The following is a 20,275-nucleotide window of genomic DNA, read 5'->3' on the forward strand; positions in this document are numbered from 1 at the left end:
CTTTAACTACAAAGCAAGACCTTAAATTTTTTATTCTTTACCTTATGACACATCCTATAATACAAATTTTAAGGAGAATTTTGAAATTTTAGGGTTTATAGAAAGAAATTACAATGCAAAAATACATTGGGTCCACAACCATGATGGATTGGATTAGAAATCTAAAGAAGAATTTTAACAATGGCTTGACTAATTGGAAGGCCATGATATAAGGTCCCACATTGATTGGCAATTGGTTAGTTTGGCGAGTGGGAATTGGAGTTTAAGTGGAGATTAGGGTTGATCCATGGATAGGGTGCAACAAATCATTTGATTTCCAAAAGATGCGGTATAAAGATCTTCCATGAAAGGGAATTTTCACTCTAAATCAAGCGGTTGATAAGGAAAAAAAAATTATGGTGTCAATGATGGGGAATGATCAAGCTCTTGGTTTGGAGGGTGATGTGTATAGCCTTTAGAGAAATCATATTAGATTGAGGGAGAGGGGAGACTTTAGTATTGTCAAAAAACTAGGGTCTAAGGGAGTACACATAAAACTTGGGCTATAATTCCATGTTTTCTTTAGAGGAATGAGAAACAAAATGGTGGTAGAAGGCAATTGGAACCTAAAATCTCTAAAAACACTAAATATTCTTATGTCTGGCATTAAAAAACAAGACTTTGACTTCAAAAGTTTTGTTATGTATCCAAATCAAAATAACGCAAAAACATAAGAAAAGATAAATCAATGACTTTATAATAAGTGATATGATTTAGAATATTAGATTGTTGTGTTGAGATCCTCCTCAGATTAGAAACAAAATGGTTTCATTGTGCTTTAGGATTCATGAATTTTTGCAAGTGAAAAATGAGTTTTAATGTTAATTTTATGAGTAATTTAACATAAATAAGAGATTGTACAGCAGCATAAACATGTACAGAACATCATCCAAAACACATCACAATAGGAACATGATAAAGGAGTTCACTCCTCCTAGGATACGTCTCCTTGGTCCAGCTTTCAATGGCTTGGGCCTCTCTATTATGCTCAAAAGTGTAAAAATATGTGTTTACAATGCTCAAATGCTTCTAAAACCTACTCCCATCAGTCCAGAATGTCCAAAAATGGCTATCTAACCTCTTTTTTTATCTCGTTTGGTGGAAAATTGCCTTAGTTATGACTTCTGTCAGTCTTTCCACAATTTCGTCCTCCAAATCTAGTTAACTCCCAGTTAAATTCATTATCTGGAGCTAATTATGATAGTTCCGCTGAAATTGGCGGTGACGCCAACTTTCCCGCCTATCTCGCGGTTAAGGCCAAGTGGTCTTAGTGGTTAGGTTCAGCAGTTAAGGCAACGATTCTGGCAACTATATCGCAAATCATAATCGGTGGAGAACCGACGGGTAACATAATGCGGGACTCGACCTTCTGTGGTGTGCGATTGCGATTATTGCATTGCAACCCGAGTATGCTAGGGGCCGATTTCTGCAATGCCTTCCCTGTTGCGAAGTGTGATTGTAATTTATCGCATCGCAACCCTGACCTTTCTTGGGGTTGATTCTTTAAAACGACCTGCCTGTGATATGAAATTTGCGAAATGTGGGGCCAAAGGTGGCCTGCCACTTGGCGCTTCCCCATTCGCTGAAGGACCTTGCCACATCATCTTTTCTTGCCATTTGTCCAAGTCAAACATAAACTTTGACTTGCTCTAACTTCTTCATACGACCTCAGATTCGAGTGTCTTTCACACCGTTGGAATCAGAATGGTGAGCTCTTCAATCTCAAGCTAAGTTTATCAAGATTCTAACACTTTGAATTTTTATCCTAATTTTGGGCACGTGATCAATAAGCCACTTTGAGGGGGAAACCTCCTTTTACATCACATAAATGAACAATTCTTAGATGATTTAAATAAAAATACCTCCCTAGTATATATATGAATCTAAAGGGTCAAAATATAATGAGGTCTTAACAATAATAATGTAAGGGCACAACAATGTTGTGGGGAAAAGTATCCGACTCGGAATGACCCTATCCCTACTCTAAGGGTGATAGTTCCTTAGCAACAACTGAAAGTAAAGCTTTGATATTTTTCCTTTATGAAAGTACAGAGAAGGAAGAAAAGATTGACCAACCGATGTCTTTCGCTTTTGTCGATCCTGTCTTCTCTCTTTGCCTCTTGTTCCCAGCTCCTTGCTCCCTTTGCCGGCCCAGCTACACAAAGATCCTGCAAAAACAAGAGGGGGAAACTACAAGAAACATGTACTCATAACTGATGCATGGATTAGAATGGATCAAATATACAGATAAAAACAATACATCATTGCAATACAAGTATATAGGAGAACATCAAAAGCTTTATTGATAGAAGAAAAAGGTTCTGAGAAGGTTACAACCATAAATGGCTCCAATCCAGCAGCACCTCCCCAGCAGCAAGAAATCTCCTCTTCTCCTCTATAAAAGCAATCACCCAATAGCTCTAACTGTAAACCAACAGCACTTCCTTGCTTTGCACAAAATTCCAGCCTCTCTAGACCTCATAGAAGAGCTCTATATATAGGAGATTTGGAGAAAGGATGAGTCAGCTTGAGACTGACCTAAAGCTGCCTTGTGTCCTCTCCCTCTTCAGTTAAACTTCAGTTCTTGAGTCCACTTGGAGATCCTTGCTTCCACATGGAGATAAAGTACCTCTTACTCATCATAGGGCGAATTCCTTGAACCAAGTGTCAGTTTGGAAGCTTCCTGGGCAGTTGACACCTTGCAGAATGACTGTGCCACTTGGCCAATCTCGCCCAGCGCAGGTAGCCTTCATTGGTTTTGACTTTCAGCGCAGGTACAAGGAGGAGCAGTTGACATTCAGCGCAGATGCTCAGTGGAGCAGCTGACATGATCCAAAAATAGCCTGTTTTTGAGTGTTTTCAGGTGGAGAACTGATAGGAAGTGCTGTGGTTTGCTGACCTTGTTCCTCTAGGGGTAAGAACAACATGTTTAGGGACTGAGGATCCCTGTAATTATTGACATTTCATGCTCCATGCTGCGAGGCACAAAAATGTCTATAACAGTTGCCCCCTAAAGTATGAGGTCGTTTATCGGGTGAAATGCTTTATCCAGAGGGTCCGAAGTTTATTCAAGTGCTGAGAGGTTCCCTGTAATACAATACAATACAATATATTATTTTTCATTATGTTTTCATGATCTAGCTGAGGCGGGCATTCCCATGCTCAGCTTTATAAATACATTTTGGTACATAGAACAGACGATCGTCTGATGGTAGACTGATAATTTTCTGCTGAAATTATCATCCTTTGAATAGGATGATCATCTGCTGCAATGATGTACATGACAAATGCTTTTATATTTCCTGAATATATATCGCAGCCCGGATGGATGAAACTAGATCCGGGGTCTTCAAACTCGTTCGATCTTCACTCTAAGTACAGGTCGATCCATGTGAGAATTGCGCTGAAGTCGAACATGGAAAGACATCGCTTGATTACCGGTCAATGATGAAAACCGTTAACAAGCGCGAGAGGAATCACCGATAATGATAATGACCCTCAAGGTATTGCAGTACAATTCACGTGGCGTGAATAAAGGACTTGGCGTCGAACGCCACGTAAAATCTTCTGGTCGAAGGTCATTGATGTATACCTGTCGCCGGAAGTGAGAAACTTGCCATTGAGGCATGCAAGCTTCAAAGTACTGATGGGGTTGTTCCTAGATCAACTTCTTGGATAATGAGCTGAATTCGACAAGAAACGATCCGTCAAAGGAGGGCCTTAATGAATCCCACATCAATGACACGGAACGGAGCTAATGATTTTAGTGGAGGTGAAAACAAACTGTGACATATGATTCAGGGTGGCGATCATGAATGGATGAAGGATAATGTATGGCAGTGGATGGGACACGGTTGACACTTTCAGAATGACCTCTCTTGAACATATAACGACACTGATGCGATGGATCGGTAGCATTACCCCAAAATGTGGATGGTTTGGCGAAGACCATGGTGATGAGACCGGTGAATGAAACAACCCAACCCGATGTGGTACGGAAGAAAAGTGTCATGTTCAAGAGCGACTTGCTACCATTAAGCTTTGATGTTCTCCCAATTTTTCCCCAGTCATTTCTGACCAGTACCTCTTTATTTTTGTCAAGCTTGAGGAGGATAACATATGCTTGTTCTATACCTGCGCTTCGGGCAAGCCCATCGCTATGATTTAACGAGCTTAGCGATAGGGAAACTCGTTCTCGTCTAAAGACAAGTTTGTCGCTATTTAATCATTTTAACGAGTCTAACGACAAGGAAAACTCGGTCCTTTTCATTTTTAGAGAGTCTGAAAAGGTACAGAAAGTTAACTCCATAATTCCTTTTTCGTCATCTAATCCCTTAAGTTCGAAAAAGTATAAAACAATACAGAAGGGATGGGTGTTCGGTACTTTTAACGAGCCGAACAAGACAAGCGCTCGATCTTTTTGTGTAATAATCCCTCAGGTCCAAAAAGATTAAAGTCTAAAAGAGGGATAGCTCTTCCGGTCCCTTTAACGAGCTGGAAGGCCAGAGCTCGGCAAACTTTTCATATTTTACGAGTCAGAAAAGAGCTCAAAGATGACTCGTCTTTTGAGGAACGAGTGATAAACAGGGATAGCAACTGATTCCAGGTACAAATTGGAATTTTCCAATCACGGTAGTGTCACAAGGATGGCTAGGTGAAATCACCCTTCGCAGCTGTTCCTCAAAATGGGTAAACAATCATATGGGGGTGAACGACCGGCCAAATGACGGTGGAGGTGATGGATGAAAACACGACCAAGGCTTTTAAGGCTGATAAATTTACGATCGCAATGGTTATTTACCGGGATAGGTTCATTTTTTAATGAGCTTGAACTCTGGTGGAAACTTTTGCTCACGCTTTTCTATTTTTTAACGAGCATAAATTCCGCGGTAAAACTGCTCGATTTATGGTCAAATTTGATTTTTTACTTTTACTAGCTTTTCTCTTTTCAAATGTAGTACTTCACCTTCAATTGCTGCAACAAACTTTGTTAGAAATGGACAATATTTGCATGAAAATGAGATTATAACCCTAATATTTAACTTTAAACTGTGTAAAAAAGTCATAAAAAGGTGTTTTTACCTCTCATTTACCATTTCATTTGCATTTTGCTTGTTGGAGCTCTGGAGGTGCCTCTTCTTCCTTGATTTTCACCAGCTGATTCCGGGAGATTCTGTGGACGATTTTCGGCGCCATTTGGACCAAGTAGGAGCTAAACCTTAGCCCTTCACTTTCATGGTTTCCTTTTTCAGTTTCATGCACATTTTTCAGGGTTTCTGAGCCTCAGGGGTTTCATCAAGGCGCCCTGGCATCAGCGCAGGTTCTCCTTTCGAAACCTGCGCTGCATGCCAGGTTGTCTTAAGGCAGACTGCGCCTCAGCGCAAGGGAGAGACTCTCTGCCTGCGCTGGGCCTAGAAAAACTGATCCTGCATGTGATTTTCGATGATTTTTCGCCAGTTTTTCATCAAAATTAGGAACTTACTCCTTCTCTTGTTTGCTTGCAGGGAACTTTGAACAAAATGTCCCTTACATGGCGAGAACGAGAACATGAAGCAGAGGACATGGTTGCACTCCATGACCCGGTCACGGTGAACGCACTTCGGAACTGTGGCCTACTGAAGTTCTTCCGTATCTCTAGCATGAGAGCACAGATTTCTTTACTGCAGTATATGCTTGATGCTTGGGATCCTGTTAACCAAGTATTCCAGATTAGGGGGAAAACCATCCCCTTGACCATAGAGGACATGTACTTCTTGACTGGGTTGTCAAGGCGGGGTGCCCCCATTTCTTTGTCAGGTACGGCTCGAGGGACTAATTCCACCAGAGACTATATCCGTCAGTATTGCCGGGAAGGTTCACAGCCGAGCAAAGACGGCAAGATCAATATCCATGACATCACTGACAGGTCTCTTAGGTCCATTCTGTTTACCATTGGTAGGATGGCCGGTAGCGCAGCTTTACATGTTGCCAACAGATCTTACATGCAGCACGCCTTGGAGTGTCTCCAACCGAAAGTGTTTAACTGGTGTGATGCAGTACTTGTTCAGATGAAAAGTCAATTGACCAAGGTAAAGGATGGGAGGCTGAAGAACTTTGGATTTGGTTCTATTCTGACTGCCTTCGCCTTGGAGAAAATCCCATTGATGCAGCCTCAGTACATCATACTTGACTTGCCTTCTCCGACCGAGCCACGCATGCAGAGGTGGGTTGACCACATGTCCCGACATGCTGGTCAACCTCAGATTACTTTCACTGAGGCCTTCTTTAGGTGGTTCGAGCGTCAGGAGATGGTGTTTTCTGAGTATCCATATGTGGGTATGGACTACCGAGGTGATCCGGACTTGGTGCTACCGGATGGCGAGCAATGGGGCGCTATTGGTAAAATCTCTGACCATATCACTGTTTATTGTTTTTACTCATGATGTTACTGTGCAAAACTAATCAAACTCTTGGGTGCATGCAGATGTTGGTCCTGTTCATCCAGCAGCCCGTCCACGATCGCCAGCTGCTACCCCAGCAGCAGAGCCTGCTAGGAGAGTTGTTATTCGCGACCTTGGTGATACTGAGACACTTACAGTTGTGCAGGAGCAGGTTGAGAGCCTTACTCGTGGTCTTCCGGATGTACAGATTGACGAGTTACCTTTACAGTTGCAGCGGCACACTATTGGCGTGCCTAGACGATGGACTCGTCTCTTGCGCATGATTGCACAGACCGTGACGTACTATCATGAGCACCACTAGGCTAGGGTGCCCCCTAGCATCTTTTTGAGTTCTATGTCATACGACCAATTTTGTTTTGATTACAGCACATCATGTACAAACTATAAACAGCTTTATATATTTTGATTTTCGGGGTTTATTCTGGTTTATTTGTGATCCACTTGCATAGCACCGATGCATCTCTTTTTATATATGTCGTAAATGTCTATCTAATACATAGTTTGCTAATGAATCTGTTAATGTGTTCAAGTTTCTGGAAATATGTTGGTATTGAATTGAATCAAACACTCTTTCCAAAATCTTAACCCTTAGAAACATACGATAAATAGCTGGATTGCGAACTGAATATATACCAGTGAGTTGTAGTATCACAAGCTGTGAGTCTAGCCTAACAATTAGTCGGCGTATACCATGAGCGATGGTATCAGAGAGGAGTTCAATCAACGCGCTATACTCAGTGATGTTGTTCGTTGACTGCCCAATACACACACCTCTGAAACTCACTAACTCGCCACTTGGATCAAAAATGGCCCAGGCTGCGGAGGACAAATTCCGCGTACTACGACTCGCTCCGTCGGCATATCCTACATATGTCTCAGAAAAATTCGACATCTGCAACAAATGAGAAGGGTGGATTACTAAACCGAAACAAACACTTTAGCAAAAACAAAATACAACAAAAGCACTCAGGTTACTATTCAGGCATAGTAACGCTTGAGGTACAACCCGTTGCGGGGTTGCGCCAGTGGTATCCCGTCATAATCCATTAACTCGTAGGCTCCTTTTGCTAACACCCTTTTAACAATATAGGGACCCATCCATAAGGACTTAAATTTTCCTGCTCCTAATTTGTCGGATTCTTGGTCGTAAAGCAAAACCAAGTCACCCTCAGAGAAGATACGAGGTTTGACATTCTTGTCGAACTGTGCCTTGACTCGTTTCTTATGGGCTTCGTTCGCCAAAGCGGCGTCACGACGGTTTTCATCCAACTGGATCAATTCCAAGAAACGAGCCTCTTCTTCTGAGGTTCCGGGGAGGAGGTCAATTGCGAGTTTAAGAGACGAAATTTCGCACTGGATCGGTAAGACTGCCTCCAGGCCATACACCAATTGGAATGGTGTGAACCCAGTGGCGTTCTTTACCGAGGTTCGGTAAGCCCACAATGCTGAGTACAGGAGTAGGTGCCATCTTCTTTTGTGAACCCCGATCATCCTTTGCAACATACGCTTCAGGACCTTGTTGATTGCCTCAACTTGTCCGTTGGCTTGTGGATAATATGGGATAGAGCTGTCGTGAGATAGCCCTAGTTTGGAAGCTAATTCAACCATCATGTGATTGCGAAAATGCGATCCATGATCTGTCACTATAGCCTGCGGAACGCCGAACCTGGCGACTACATGATTAAAAAAGAAAAGGGCAGTTGTTTCACCAGTGTTATCCAATGTAGGCATCGCCTCGGCCCATTTGGTAAAATAGTCAACAGCGACTATAATATACCCATGCCCCCCGGTCGAGGTGGGGTTACATTGCATGAAATCGATGCCCCACTTGGTGAAAGGCCCAACAGCAACTATAGGCTGCAAAGGTGCGGGCGGTCTCCTGGTTTTGCTATCAAAGATCTGACACGCATGGCAACTTCTGACAGCTATTATGCAATCTTTAAACATAGTTGGCCAGAAATAGCCTGCTCGTAAGATTCTTTGTGCTGTTGCATATCCAGATTGATGCCCCCCGCAGGCGCCTGAATGACAATCATTCAGGGCTTTCTCGGCCTCCTCATGGGTAAGGCACCTCCTCAGAACCGTATCGACACCACGACGGTAAAGTGTATCACCGACGATCATGTAGTCTTTAGATTGGTATCGTATACGCTTCTGTTCCGAGTGTGAGGTATTAGGCCTAAATTTTTGGGTTTGGAGATAAACAATGATGTCTCCATACCACTCATCGCTTACTGATATCAGAAACAAATTTTCATCCATGATTGACTCTTCTGATGTTTCATCGTTGGACGACGATGGGAGATCGCATAATAATTCCGCGAAAACTAGAGCTTTCTTTGATTTGGATTTTACAAAATCCAAATCAAACTCTTGAAGGATCGCTATCCATTTTGAATATTTGCCCCCAAGCAACTGTCGCGACAGTATATACGTCATGGGGTTGCAATCTGACAGAATTGTAGTTTTCCTAAAGAGGACATAATGTCGAAACCTTTGAATCGCTTGAACAGCAGCAAGCGCTAGTTTTTCAACATAGGAATATTTACTTTCTGTGTCATTTAAGTTTTTACTTAAATAATAAATAGGATGTTCAATTCCATCGACTTCTTGCACTAAGACCATCGCAATGGTCGTATCTGCTGCAGCTAGATACAGGTTAAAATCTCTTTGATAGTCTGGGGCGTACATTAATGACGCTCTTACTAGGGAATCTTTCAGAGCGTCAAAGGAAGCTTGCGCAACCTGGTCCCAGACAAAAGGTACATCTTTTTTCAAAAGACGAGTATAACCTTTGGCAAGTTCTGCGTAATTTGGAATGAACCTCCTCAGAAAGTTTGCTTTCCCTTGGAGTTTCTGAATCTGAAGCAAATTTGAAGGTGGAGGCAAATTAATGATTGCCTGAACCTTACAGGGGTCGAGACGAATCCCATCCTTAGAGACTACAAAGCCAAGTAAACGACCAGAACCGACGCAAAACACACACTTGTGCGGATTGAGTCTTATCTTGTAGTGTCGGCAACGTAGAAATATTGCTCTCAAATGCCGTGGATGATCAGTCCGCTTCCGCGAATGAGCCGGAAGATCGTCGAGGTAAGGTTGAACGATGTTCTTGATGTCATGGAAGGCATAATTCATTGCCCTCTGAAACGTCGCCCCTGCGTTCTTTAAACCAAAGGGTAATTTTCGATAAGCGAATGTGCCCCACGGACAAATAAATGCAGTCTTAGACTGGTCCTGTGGGAGGATATTTATTTGATTATACCCGGAAAATCCATCCATAAAGGAAAAGATTTCACATCCGGCGCATTCATCAATTATCTGGTCGATGAAGGGTGTAGGGTAGTTGTCCTTTGGACAAGCTTGGTTTACATCCCTATAGTCGACGCACACTCTTATCGTCCCTTGTTTTTTCATAACAGGGACAATATTCGATACCCAATCGGTTAGAGGAACCGGGTAGATGAATCCAGCATGGAGAAGTTTTTCAACTTCTGCCTTAATGGCAGCGGCTTTCTTGGGGTGCACCTGCCGAAGCCGTTGTCTTACTGGTTTGACATCAGGATACATTTTAATCTCATGTTCAACTATGCTCGAGTCAATGCCTGGCATTTCATCATATGACCATGCAAAGACATCTCTAAATTCGCGAAAGAGAGCACCATATATTTCCAGTTCTGAAGGGGAACAACTTTTGCCGACATGAATATTCTCTACAACATCAGGTTTTGTCGAGATGTTTATGGCTACGGTCTCTTCAATATTGGATAGGTTTCGCTCTGAATCCACCGTATTTACAGTATTTGTTAGGAATTCAAACACTGAAGGGTGATATAGGTCGTGTTGAGTTTCTTCTTCACACTCTGGAAGAAGGGAACGATGGTGGTGATCATTCCATGGTGCCCCCTCAATCATCATTGATTGTAAGATTCCTTCGTCAGTCCCATGAACTTTTGACCATGGATCTAATGGGGTACCATATTCTCCAGACCTATCTACCCAAACGCTTGACAAGCGTTGATTTGGGCTCGCCTCCCATGCCTGAAACATTGATTGCTACAATATTTCTATAGGGCTAGGTGGCAAAACCACTTGATAATCCATGACGACTTTGTCTCCTGCGACCTTCGAAGAAGATACCATGTTGCATGTTGCTACAAACGGGATATCCCCTACATGGAAAGGAGGTGGCAACGCGAAAGTTCCCATCATTGTGGGATCTTTTAGCAAGCCTACTCCGATATCTTGCACTGAATGCTCGCTCCCATGGATCATGGGAATGCTTCCAGTAACTTGTGAACCATTAGGGAGGAAATTCTGTTGGTCGACGATCGTAATCCCTCCTTCAAACGGGAATGCGATCTTCCTAAAATATGTCGACACTACAGCTGCCATGGCATATATCCATGGTCTTCCCAGTAGGATGTTATAGTCAAGATTGCCATCAATGACTTCAACATCAATTTCCACTGTTTTTCCTCCTAGTTCAACCTTAAAGTTATTTAGGATACCGTACGGAGTGTACGTCCTACCGTCAAATGCTTTCAATGTCATCGAAGATCGCGACAAGGTTGGAGATCCAAGAGTTTTCCAGCAACTCATCGACATGATACATGTCGATGCTCCCTCATCAATAATCGTTCTATGAACAGTTTTGTTGAGTGCTTTCACTTGAATAAGGAAAGCTAGTTGCGCTGGTAACTGAGGATCATATCCTCTGTGGTCAAAGGATACAAGATTGGAATCTTTAGGATCCACTCCACCAATTGCTGATAACAATGCCTGCCTTTGGGATGGACAATTTTGCAGTACCTCAAGAGCCGACATAGCAGATGGCGATTGGGCCAAATCTTCCACTATGTTATAATGCTGCGCCGCTCTGGCGCGAGGATTAAATGTCGACTTGTGTACTACTCCCTTAGGTGGCTTTATTGTTAATTCATGCGTGAGGGGGGGTACAGCTTCTGCTGAAGTTGTTGTCGAACTACTGGGTTGATCTTTCCCTTTGTCGTTCGACACCGGCGGATTCCCATAATCTTTCTTCCTGGTCGAGATCAAAGCATCATTTTGCTTAGAAACCAACAACATAAGCACTTGTGACGGGGAAGCATTTCCACTATCAACCATATTTTGACCTGGGGTGGGAAATGGATCAGTCAACACAGCTGAAGTTTGGGAACTTTTAAAGAACCTCTTTAACTCAGCTTTGAACGGACAGTTCTTTGTCGAATGATCCTTTTCATCGCATATCTGACATGGATAAATTTGTTTCCCTTGCCCAGGAGGGTTTGAAGGAGTTTTTTGAGGGGATGACTCACCATGTTTCTTCTTCTTCCCTTTGTTTTGTTTCTTCTTGCTTCCTGGTTGATTGGAGTTTTTGCCTTTATCCGTAGATACCGCATTTACCTCCGAAGCAAGAATCTCTTGATTTGCTTTTTGATTCGAAGTCTTACGGGCTTTCTTATTTGAATCCCTTGTCGACTTAGCGTTTGCAGTTCCAATCACGCCATCACCGGCATGAGAGTCACTATTCGATCCGGGAGGAGGAGGGATTGAAAATTCCGGTCTGGGGGCGTCAGGTATCTTATCATAGAGCGTGCCCGACTGAGTATATACTAAGTCCAAATATTGAGCACGAGCAATAACCTGCTCCTCTGTTACGACGCCTCCCTTGGCCACATCTTCTGTTATAGCAGGAAGAAGCAACTTTATAAACCACTCAGCTAATAGCTGATCTGGAACATAGGTCTTTACCATTCTGCGACGACGACGCCACTCATGTATATGATCTGATATATGTGTGGTCGTTGTCTGCTTGAAATTGGTTAAGATCTCTGTTCCAGTTTCGTACCTTATAGGTAACTGAAAGTGTGTTAAGAAAGTCGTGGCTAGGGAACTAAAATTGTCGAAAGAGGCTCTAGGTAATTCAATATACCATTTAGCCGCCGGACCAGTCAATGTCCTCTGGAAAAGGCGAAGCCTTATCGAATCATCATTCAAGGTATTCGACGAACACCACAGATGGAATGTCATCACATGATTCGACGGGTCTTCGCCAGGATTTCCATTGAATTTAGGAATGTCTGAAGGAAGTTTGTGAGGAATCGCTGGCCACCAATGGGCATAGGCGATTGGATCGTTCGTCAATCGATGTAAATCTGGTAATTCTAGAGTTGCCACGAATGGCAACTGCTGATTCAGGTTTGGCGAGGCGTACCCAGGATACGATGGAATCGCCTGAGCAGTAGGCCTTTGCATACCAGCATAATGCAACTGATGTTGATATGACTGATATGGCTGGTGGGCTTGGCCACTGTAAAGTGGTTGATTTAACCCGTTCTGAATATAGGGTTGCCCACTATTCGCAAAGATCTGTTGTTCAGATCCCTGGTACACCTATTGAAACTGAGGTTGTTGGTATTGCACCATCCATGGTTGCAAAGCCATGTTTTGCTGTGCGATACTAACCGACGGACCAAGATGCGGGGTTATGGTTCCTGTTTGTGTCTGTGTCGTCCCGGCAGTTGGCGATTGTGGTTGTGTTGCAGGTTCAATGGGCTGTTGCATTACAACTTGGGGTTGACATACAACAGGCATCGATTGAACTTGCGACACGGTTACAATTGCTGGCGTCGTCGGGATACTAGACATAGGTACACACTGTTGCATGGAATATACAACTCTTGGTTGTTGGGGTAACATAGGTACCCAACCACTCGTCGTTACTTCAGTCAAACCTGAATGTTGTTGAAAACTGCCGTATGGGTATCCCCCCAGAAGGGGAAGTGAAAGGGCATATTGCCCCCCATATGGTAACAATCCGGAACTCAAGGGTATAGATTGCCTTTGAGGACTGGATGGCCCAAACTGATTTCCAAAGGGATCAATTTGTCTAGTTTCAACATAAGAATTACCGGGTATTATACCGGAAGAACAAACTGGAACAGACCAAGTTGTCGTAATAGTCCCTGGGTGGACTCCTTCTAGCTGATGAGAGCTAGTCGGGACAGCTGGTATGCCGGCAAACATCGTTGGAGTGACAAAAGGAGTTTCTGTTGTCGCTGTGTCATTTGGCACAGTCCTAGATGTCGACGGTTGCTCAGACATTTTAAGTCTATCCAATAAACTGCCTAACGATTCTACAGGAACTTCCAGTGGCGATGGACAAACTTCTGATGCAGAAGGAAAAAGAGTGGCGCCTACTCCAAAATGAGTTGGAGTATTTGCTTGCTGGTCCTCTACGATTTCCTCTATTGCAATCAGACCAGGAGGAAGAGGAAGACCGTCAGGTCCGTAAAAGATTTCTGGTGCCGAAGAAGGGGTTGCTTCGACAGCGACAGTTGTTTGAGCAACAAGACTCTGTGGACCGGTTTCAGATGGAACTGGTTCAGTTATGCAAGTACTTGTCCTCAGACTAGGATCAGTACAACTGTCCCTCTGTTGCTGTTGAACTTCTTCAATAGAGGCAGGGATTCCAGAAATATTAGGAGTGACCAGAATCTCAGATGTTGTCGGAACTGTTGTTCTAACTTTAATGGGAGATTTTGACCCGGTCAAGCGAGTTCGCTTCGTCTGTACTACTCTCGATTCCGGAGACAAAGACGGTTGACTCGCGAGTCTCCTCGAACGACGGAGTTTTAATTGACTTTCCTCCACGGTTGCGGATTACTTGATCAACTAAAATACCAAAAGGGGAATTATGTTTCCGTATTGAATGAATTTTATTAGACGCTTTTAGACACAACTTTGCTTTTTCATGTTTTAAGAGTCGAGAAAAAGCTAAAGATGACTCTAGTCGCCTTCGATGTATTAACGAGCCCGAAGTGACAAATGCTCGGTTGGACTTTTTCAGTTATAGAGTTTGAAAAAGGCCAAAAGAAACTGCTCTGGAGATCTAGGCAGAGGGTGTGCCAAACCTTTCGCGAAACCACAGAATACGTTTTACGGTACGGGTGGTCGATCTTCGTGAATGTTGTGTTCACTGCATCGCGATCAGTAGGGCGGCCGACACGGCTTCCTAAGGATAAAGGATAAATGCCTATAGGGGTCTCCCAATATACGCGACGGTACGCGGGGGCACAAGTCCGTATTAGTGCTATCGTCCCTCAGGAGGAATCACCCACCTTCGTAGAGATCGACAGTCACTACGTTTAACGACGCCGGAACACGTCTCTACCTAGACCTCTATTGTGAGCGTTATGTTACAAAGCGTTTTTAGATTCATTCAATATATTTTAAGTTGATCTTGTTTAGCAGTTTGTCTTTCAGGATCACCACGAGATGTATTGGTACAAATTCCTAAATGCAGCTAAAATGATAAGCAAGCTTTACAATCTTTTTAACTTTGAAAATCCTAACTACTGAGGGGAGAGAAAAACATAATCTTTCCACACAGAGCACAAAGCACAAACTAATGCACTTTCTCCTAGATCAATCACGCAAACTTATCAAAAAATGCAAATGCAAGATGCATGTATTTCTTTTCTTTTCCCTTAATGTTGATGTAAGACAAAAGGAAACCGTCGTATAATTTTCGAATTCAATTTGAAGCATAAACAAACAAGTTTTGTCTAAAATCAAAAGACGCCTTACAGGTACTTGTTTCGACACTAAAAATGTATGAATTCAAACCATAAAATGAAAAACAAACAAACTCAAACAGCCATGAACAGTAATAAAACTAGCTCTTAAGATCACGACGACACTTTTACAATTCAAGATCTAAGAGGCCACAGCTATACTGGTTTGCTTTTCACAATGGGAAACTGTAACTGAAACAAGAAATACTGAAAGAACAATCACAGTTTCATCACACAACTGAGGCGGAATAATGTCAAGGAAAGTTGGTTTACAGCAAGTACAAATGACAAGCAATCAGCAGCAAAATAACAGTGAAAACAGGGCCAAGACTCAGTGGGAAACCTCAGGAAGACATAGCCTAACTGGTTCAGCGCAGGCTCTGGTCTGTCAAACTGACTCTTAGCGCAGTTCCCGAAGGGAGTACCTGCGCTAAAATGTAGACTGCCTTTGGACAGCCTGCACTGAGACACGAGAGTTGCGTTTACAAGGGTTTCCGGGTCATAAAAAGCTCAAAAATTCACTGTTTTTGCTGAAATAAAAAGCTATAGGTCAAGTACAAGCTAAGGGATGATCAAGAGGATGAAAAGCTATCACAAAGAGCACAAGAGTCCTTGTGGATCAGCTCTTCAAATCATAAACTTGCTCAGAAACTGAGCCAGAGCAGCTGCCCTCTACTTTGCAATTGAAGGACTCAATTGCAGTTCGATTTGGTGCTCTCCTTGTTTATGAGATGAATAGCAAGAAACACAACAAACCAACAAGATACTAGTTCCCCAGCGGAGTCGCCAGTTTGTTGTGGGGAAAAGTATCCGACTCGGAATGACCCTATCCCTACTCTAAGGGTGATAGTTCCTTAGCAACAACTGAAAGTAAAGCTTTGATATTTTTCCTTTATGAAAGTACAGAGAAGGAAGAAAAGATTGACCAACCGATGTCTTTCGCTTTTGTCGATCCTGTCTTCTCTCTTTGCCTCTTGTTCCCAGCTCCTTGCTCCCTTTGCCGGCCCAGCTACACAAAGATCCTGCAAAAACAAGAGGGGGAAACTACAAGAAACATGTACTCATAACTGATGCATGGATTAGAATGGATCAAATATACAGATAAAAACAATACATCATTGCAATACAAGTATATAGGAGAACATCAAAAGCTTTATTGATAGAAGAAAAAGGTTCTGAGAAGGTTACAACCATAAATGGCTCCAATCCAGCAGCACCTCCCCAGCAGCAAGAAATCTCCTCTTCTCCTTTATAAAAGCAATCACCCAATAGCTCTAACTGTAAACCAACAGCACTTCCTTGCTTTGCACAAAATTCCAGCCTCTCTAGACCTCATAGAAGAGCTCTATATATAGGAGATTTGGAGAAAGGATGAGTCAGCTTGAGACTGACCTAAAGCTGCCTTGTGTCCTCTCCCTCTTCAGTTAAACTTCAGTTCTTGAGTCCACTTGGAGATCCTTGCTTCCACATGGAGATCAAGTACCTCTTACTCATCATAGGGCGAATTCCTTGAACCAAGTGTCAGTTTGGAAGCTTCCTGGGCAGTTGACACCTTGCAGAATGACTGTGCCACTTGGCCAATCTCGCCCAGCGCAGGTAGCCTTCATTGGTTTTGACTTTCAGCGCAGGTACAAGGAGGAGCAGTTGACATTCAGCGCAGATGCTCAGTGGAGCAGCTGACATGATCCATAACTACTCAAGCATCCATACTCCGTGCTTGAGTAGTTATGGATGCTTCTGTTTAAAATACCCATCCTCCCATGTGGAATCTTTAGCACGTAAGTTCTTCCACTTAATGAGATATTCTGAAATTGATGTTAGCCTTTCTCTATTAATAATCAATTAATAAATCCAAATATTAAATTAAATTAATTAAATCATGAGAATTCATCAAACCAAGGATTCTAGTTTGGATGAGAGATTCTCTCCAACTAGCTCTCCTAAATTAGTGTGTAAGTTGAGAAAATGTCTCAACCGAGTGAGTCTAAGATAGACGCACTATCTTAAGACCACTTGCTCATGTATTTAAATGTATTATTAAAATATTTGAATTAGAGAGAATTGCATGAGTATGAGAGACCACATGATGGCTCTCTGCCTTTTTTGCCAATTTGTCTTTTGTATGTTGTTGGTTTGATTATTGTGTGTTTAATATGGCTGAGTGGTTTCAACATGTGGTATCAGAGCCATGAGAGGAAGTCTCTATTTGCAGCGAAGGAGGTTGTTTGTTCAATAGGGCATCATCGTTGTTGCTTACAGTGGAATTGTATGAGAAAGAATATGCGTTGAACGCTTGTGTGGAAGTGACCTACGTCTAAGTCAAAAGAAAAAATTGGAAAACGGTTATTCTCTTGGAAAGTCTCTGGAGCAAAGCCACATTGTGTCTCTGGTAGAGAGGGCAATTACTTAAAAAGCACTGTCGGAGAATGGAAATTTCGTGTATTTCGTTCTCATATCTGATGATGTTCCTAGGAGGGCTGTGCAACCTTCAGGAAAATGTATCTTTCCTTCAAATTTACTAGAAGACCGACAGCAGTGATACCCAGGGTTTCCTACCTTTGAGGGTATAACTACTTCAATCCTTGTCAATCATTATCAAGCCTCAAGGGTTTCAACGGTACGCTCTTGAGGCACAATTTGGCTCTGGTACACCAACAACTGGCACTCTCGTCATACTAGTGACTCAACAAGAAAGTCATGAATTATTTTTATTATCCAATGGCTATACTTTTTGCCTTGCTGCGACTGTTATACTAAAATTTCTGGAAAATGCTAAACGTGGAATTGGAAGTTTTGTTTTGTAATGTTAACTTAATTATTAGCTATACATAATTTCTGCATTTTCAGTTGTTAAAATGATTTTCGCCAGATTAGTTTATGCGCCCGATAGAGAAGCAACCTCACTTAAATAAGGTTACTTCTCTGCCCACTTAAATAAGGTTACTTCTCTCCCCACGTGGTGCTGGGTATCTTTGCACTATCGAACTGGTCCATTCCTAGACATATTCCTAGTTGTCCTCATGGAATCATCCAGATTCATTGTTATTAGGAAATTTGCAATATTTGCATTGGTTAGAGAATTTCATTATATTTAACATTTGATGTATTCGGCGGTGTCTCCAATCTGAGTTGGAGTAAGATTCGAACCGGAAACCGAGAGGCAATGACAATGCCTTTGTGAGCAAGTTTTAATTTTGCTCCATGGAACTTCTACGAATATGCCCAATGTTGTATTCATCACACAGCGAGACAATATTCGTCATATAAGTGTTTGCGGATACATAGATCCAAAGACAGAAAAATACTACCTCAAGGGGTTTTGATGTATCTAGCCGCAGGTCCTTGGTGCTTCCTGCATAATAAAGCAATCAAATATGACAAGTATCTCACAGTGGTGAATACCAAAGATCTAGATCTGCCGGCAAATCTAGAAGGAGGTGGCAGCCCCGCAGCGAAAGGCTGGTGGTGTGAACCGTAAAGGTGTGAAGGTGATTTTTTTTAGTGGAGAGGTAGTATATCTTTTTGAAATAATTTGTTTTTGTTGGAGTGATAAGTTGAATGTTGAGAGTCTAATGGAGAGATAAGGAGTGGATAATTTTTTATTTATTTATTTTGGGAGTAATAAGGGTGAAGATTGGATTACTTTTCTAATAAGATTGATGTTTTTAAAAAAAATTAGTAAGGTGTGAGGGCATATTTTGTAATTTTGGAGTTATAAATAGTTTGTAATTTTTGGAGTGACTTAATCAAGTCCATTTCAAAGTCAAGTCAAAGTTGTAATTGAGAAGATGCTTCAAGGGAGTGTGAGCTTGAATTTATCATTGCTTGAGAAGGTGAAGATTGATGTACTCCCATACTTAAATAAAAACATATCTTTTTTGTGGTGCTTGTGTCCTAGATCCACCCAAAATTGAATAAGGGGATCTTAGGTACACAGTGTGTAATGAATCATGTGCATGACTTGTGTCGATTTTGTAAAACGCTCTTTTTCTTATGCTTCAACAAAACAACTACATGCACATAAGAAAAGTTTACATATACAAGTCATCGATCAAGCCCCTGAAATCAAAGCTCCCATAATCAATTAAGTTCATAAGCACAAAGCATCACATCATCGACTTGATAAAAGTAATATTCTGCAACAACTAATTCACGCCATCAAGTTCAAGACGCTACAAATCAAGCACTTCAAGCCTAACGACATCAACAACACTTTTGTTTCACTTTCAAATAAACCCTTTTTAACTGAATTGTACGGGTGCATTCTCAATTGTAACTGACACCCTAATTTGAATTGTTAAGGTGAATACATTAAGTCAAGTAAGTCTTCAACTGAGTCATCAAGATTCAACTTGTCATTTGTATCTTGGGTGCATTTTCAACAGTGTTCGACACCCTTTCCTTTTTTTACAAATCATCACATTCAGTGAGTACATTCAAGAAATCACAAGTGTCAGTAATCAATCAAGCAAGTTCAAGTGAGCATCAAATCAAGCCATTGTTTAAAGCAATCATCATTCAAACAATCAAAGCAAGCAAGCATGTCAAGTAATCAAATCAAGTGCGACAATTCAACGCACACCAAGCAAGCTTGACTTCAAAGTAAGCAAGACAACATGGCGACACACATTCAGTTGTCCCAAATTCTTCACAATTTAATGTTATCATCAACCGGCGACATGGTGCAGATTAGCAAAACCACTCTTGTTGACATTCAAGTGCATATTCAACATGCACATGAAATGATTGAGTTCCTTCAACTCGAGTCGCAACTGCAGAGAACAGAGTTGCAAGAGAAGCATGTTGCTTCTAAGTCTTTGACCAATCCAGATACAGTTGTTCATTCAAACTCATTCATCCAACCAGCTTCAAGTGTTGAAGTTGTTCCAGTGCAATTTTCTTCCAAACCCATCATCAAGCCATGGGAAGAAATCCAAAGTAATCAAAATCGACGCGACTTAGGATATGTCGAAAATGACGACCACTTACATATCCCTGATTGTTTAAAGCCCATTCAGTTCGTCAGTGCCAGAATACTTGAACATATCACCTCAACAAGTTCTCCGCAAGTTGCAGACAGACATCAATGCACACAAACTGAAAGTAAAGACAAACAAAAATGCATGCAAACTCAAGTTGCAGAAAAAAACGAAATGTTCTCATTGTAAAATAAATGGTCATCTGGAAGATCAGTGTTTTGATCTCCATCCTTGTCAC

Source organism: Pinus tabuliformis, chromosome 3_2 (assembly GCF_031772625.1).
Source record: "Pinus tabuliformis cultivar Carrire ecotype Pingquan chromosome 3_2, CPIR1, whole genome shotgun sequence".
Taxonomy (NCBI): domain Eukaryota; kingdom Viridiplantae; phylum Streptophyta; class Pinopsida; order Pinales; family Pinaceae; genus Pinus; species Pinus tabuliformis.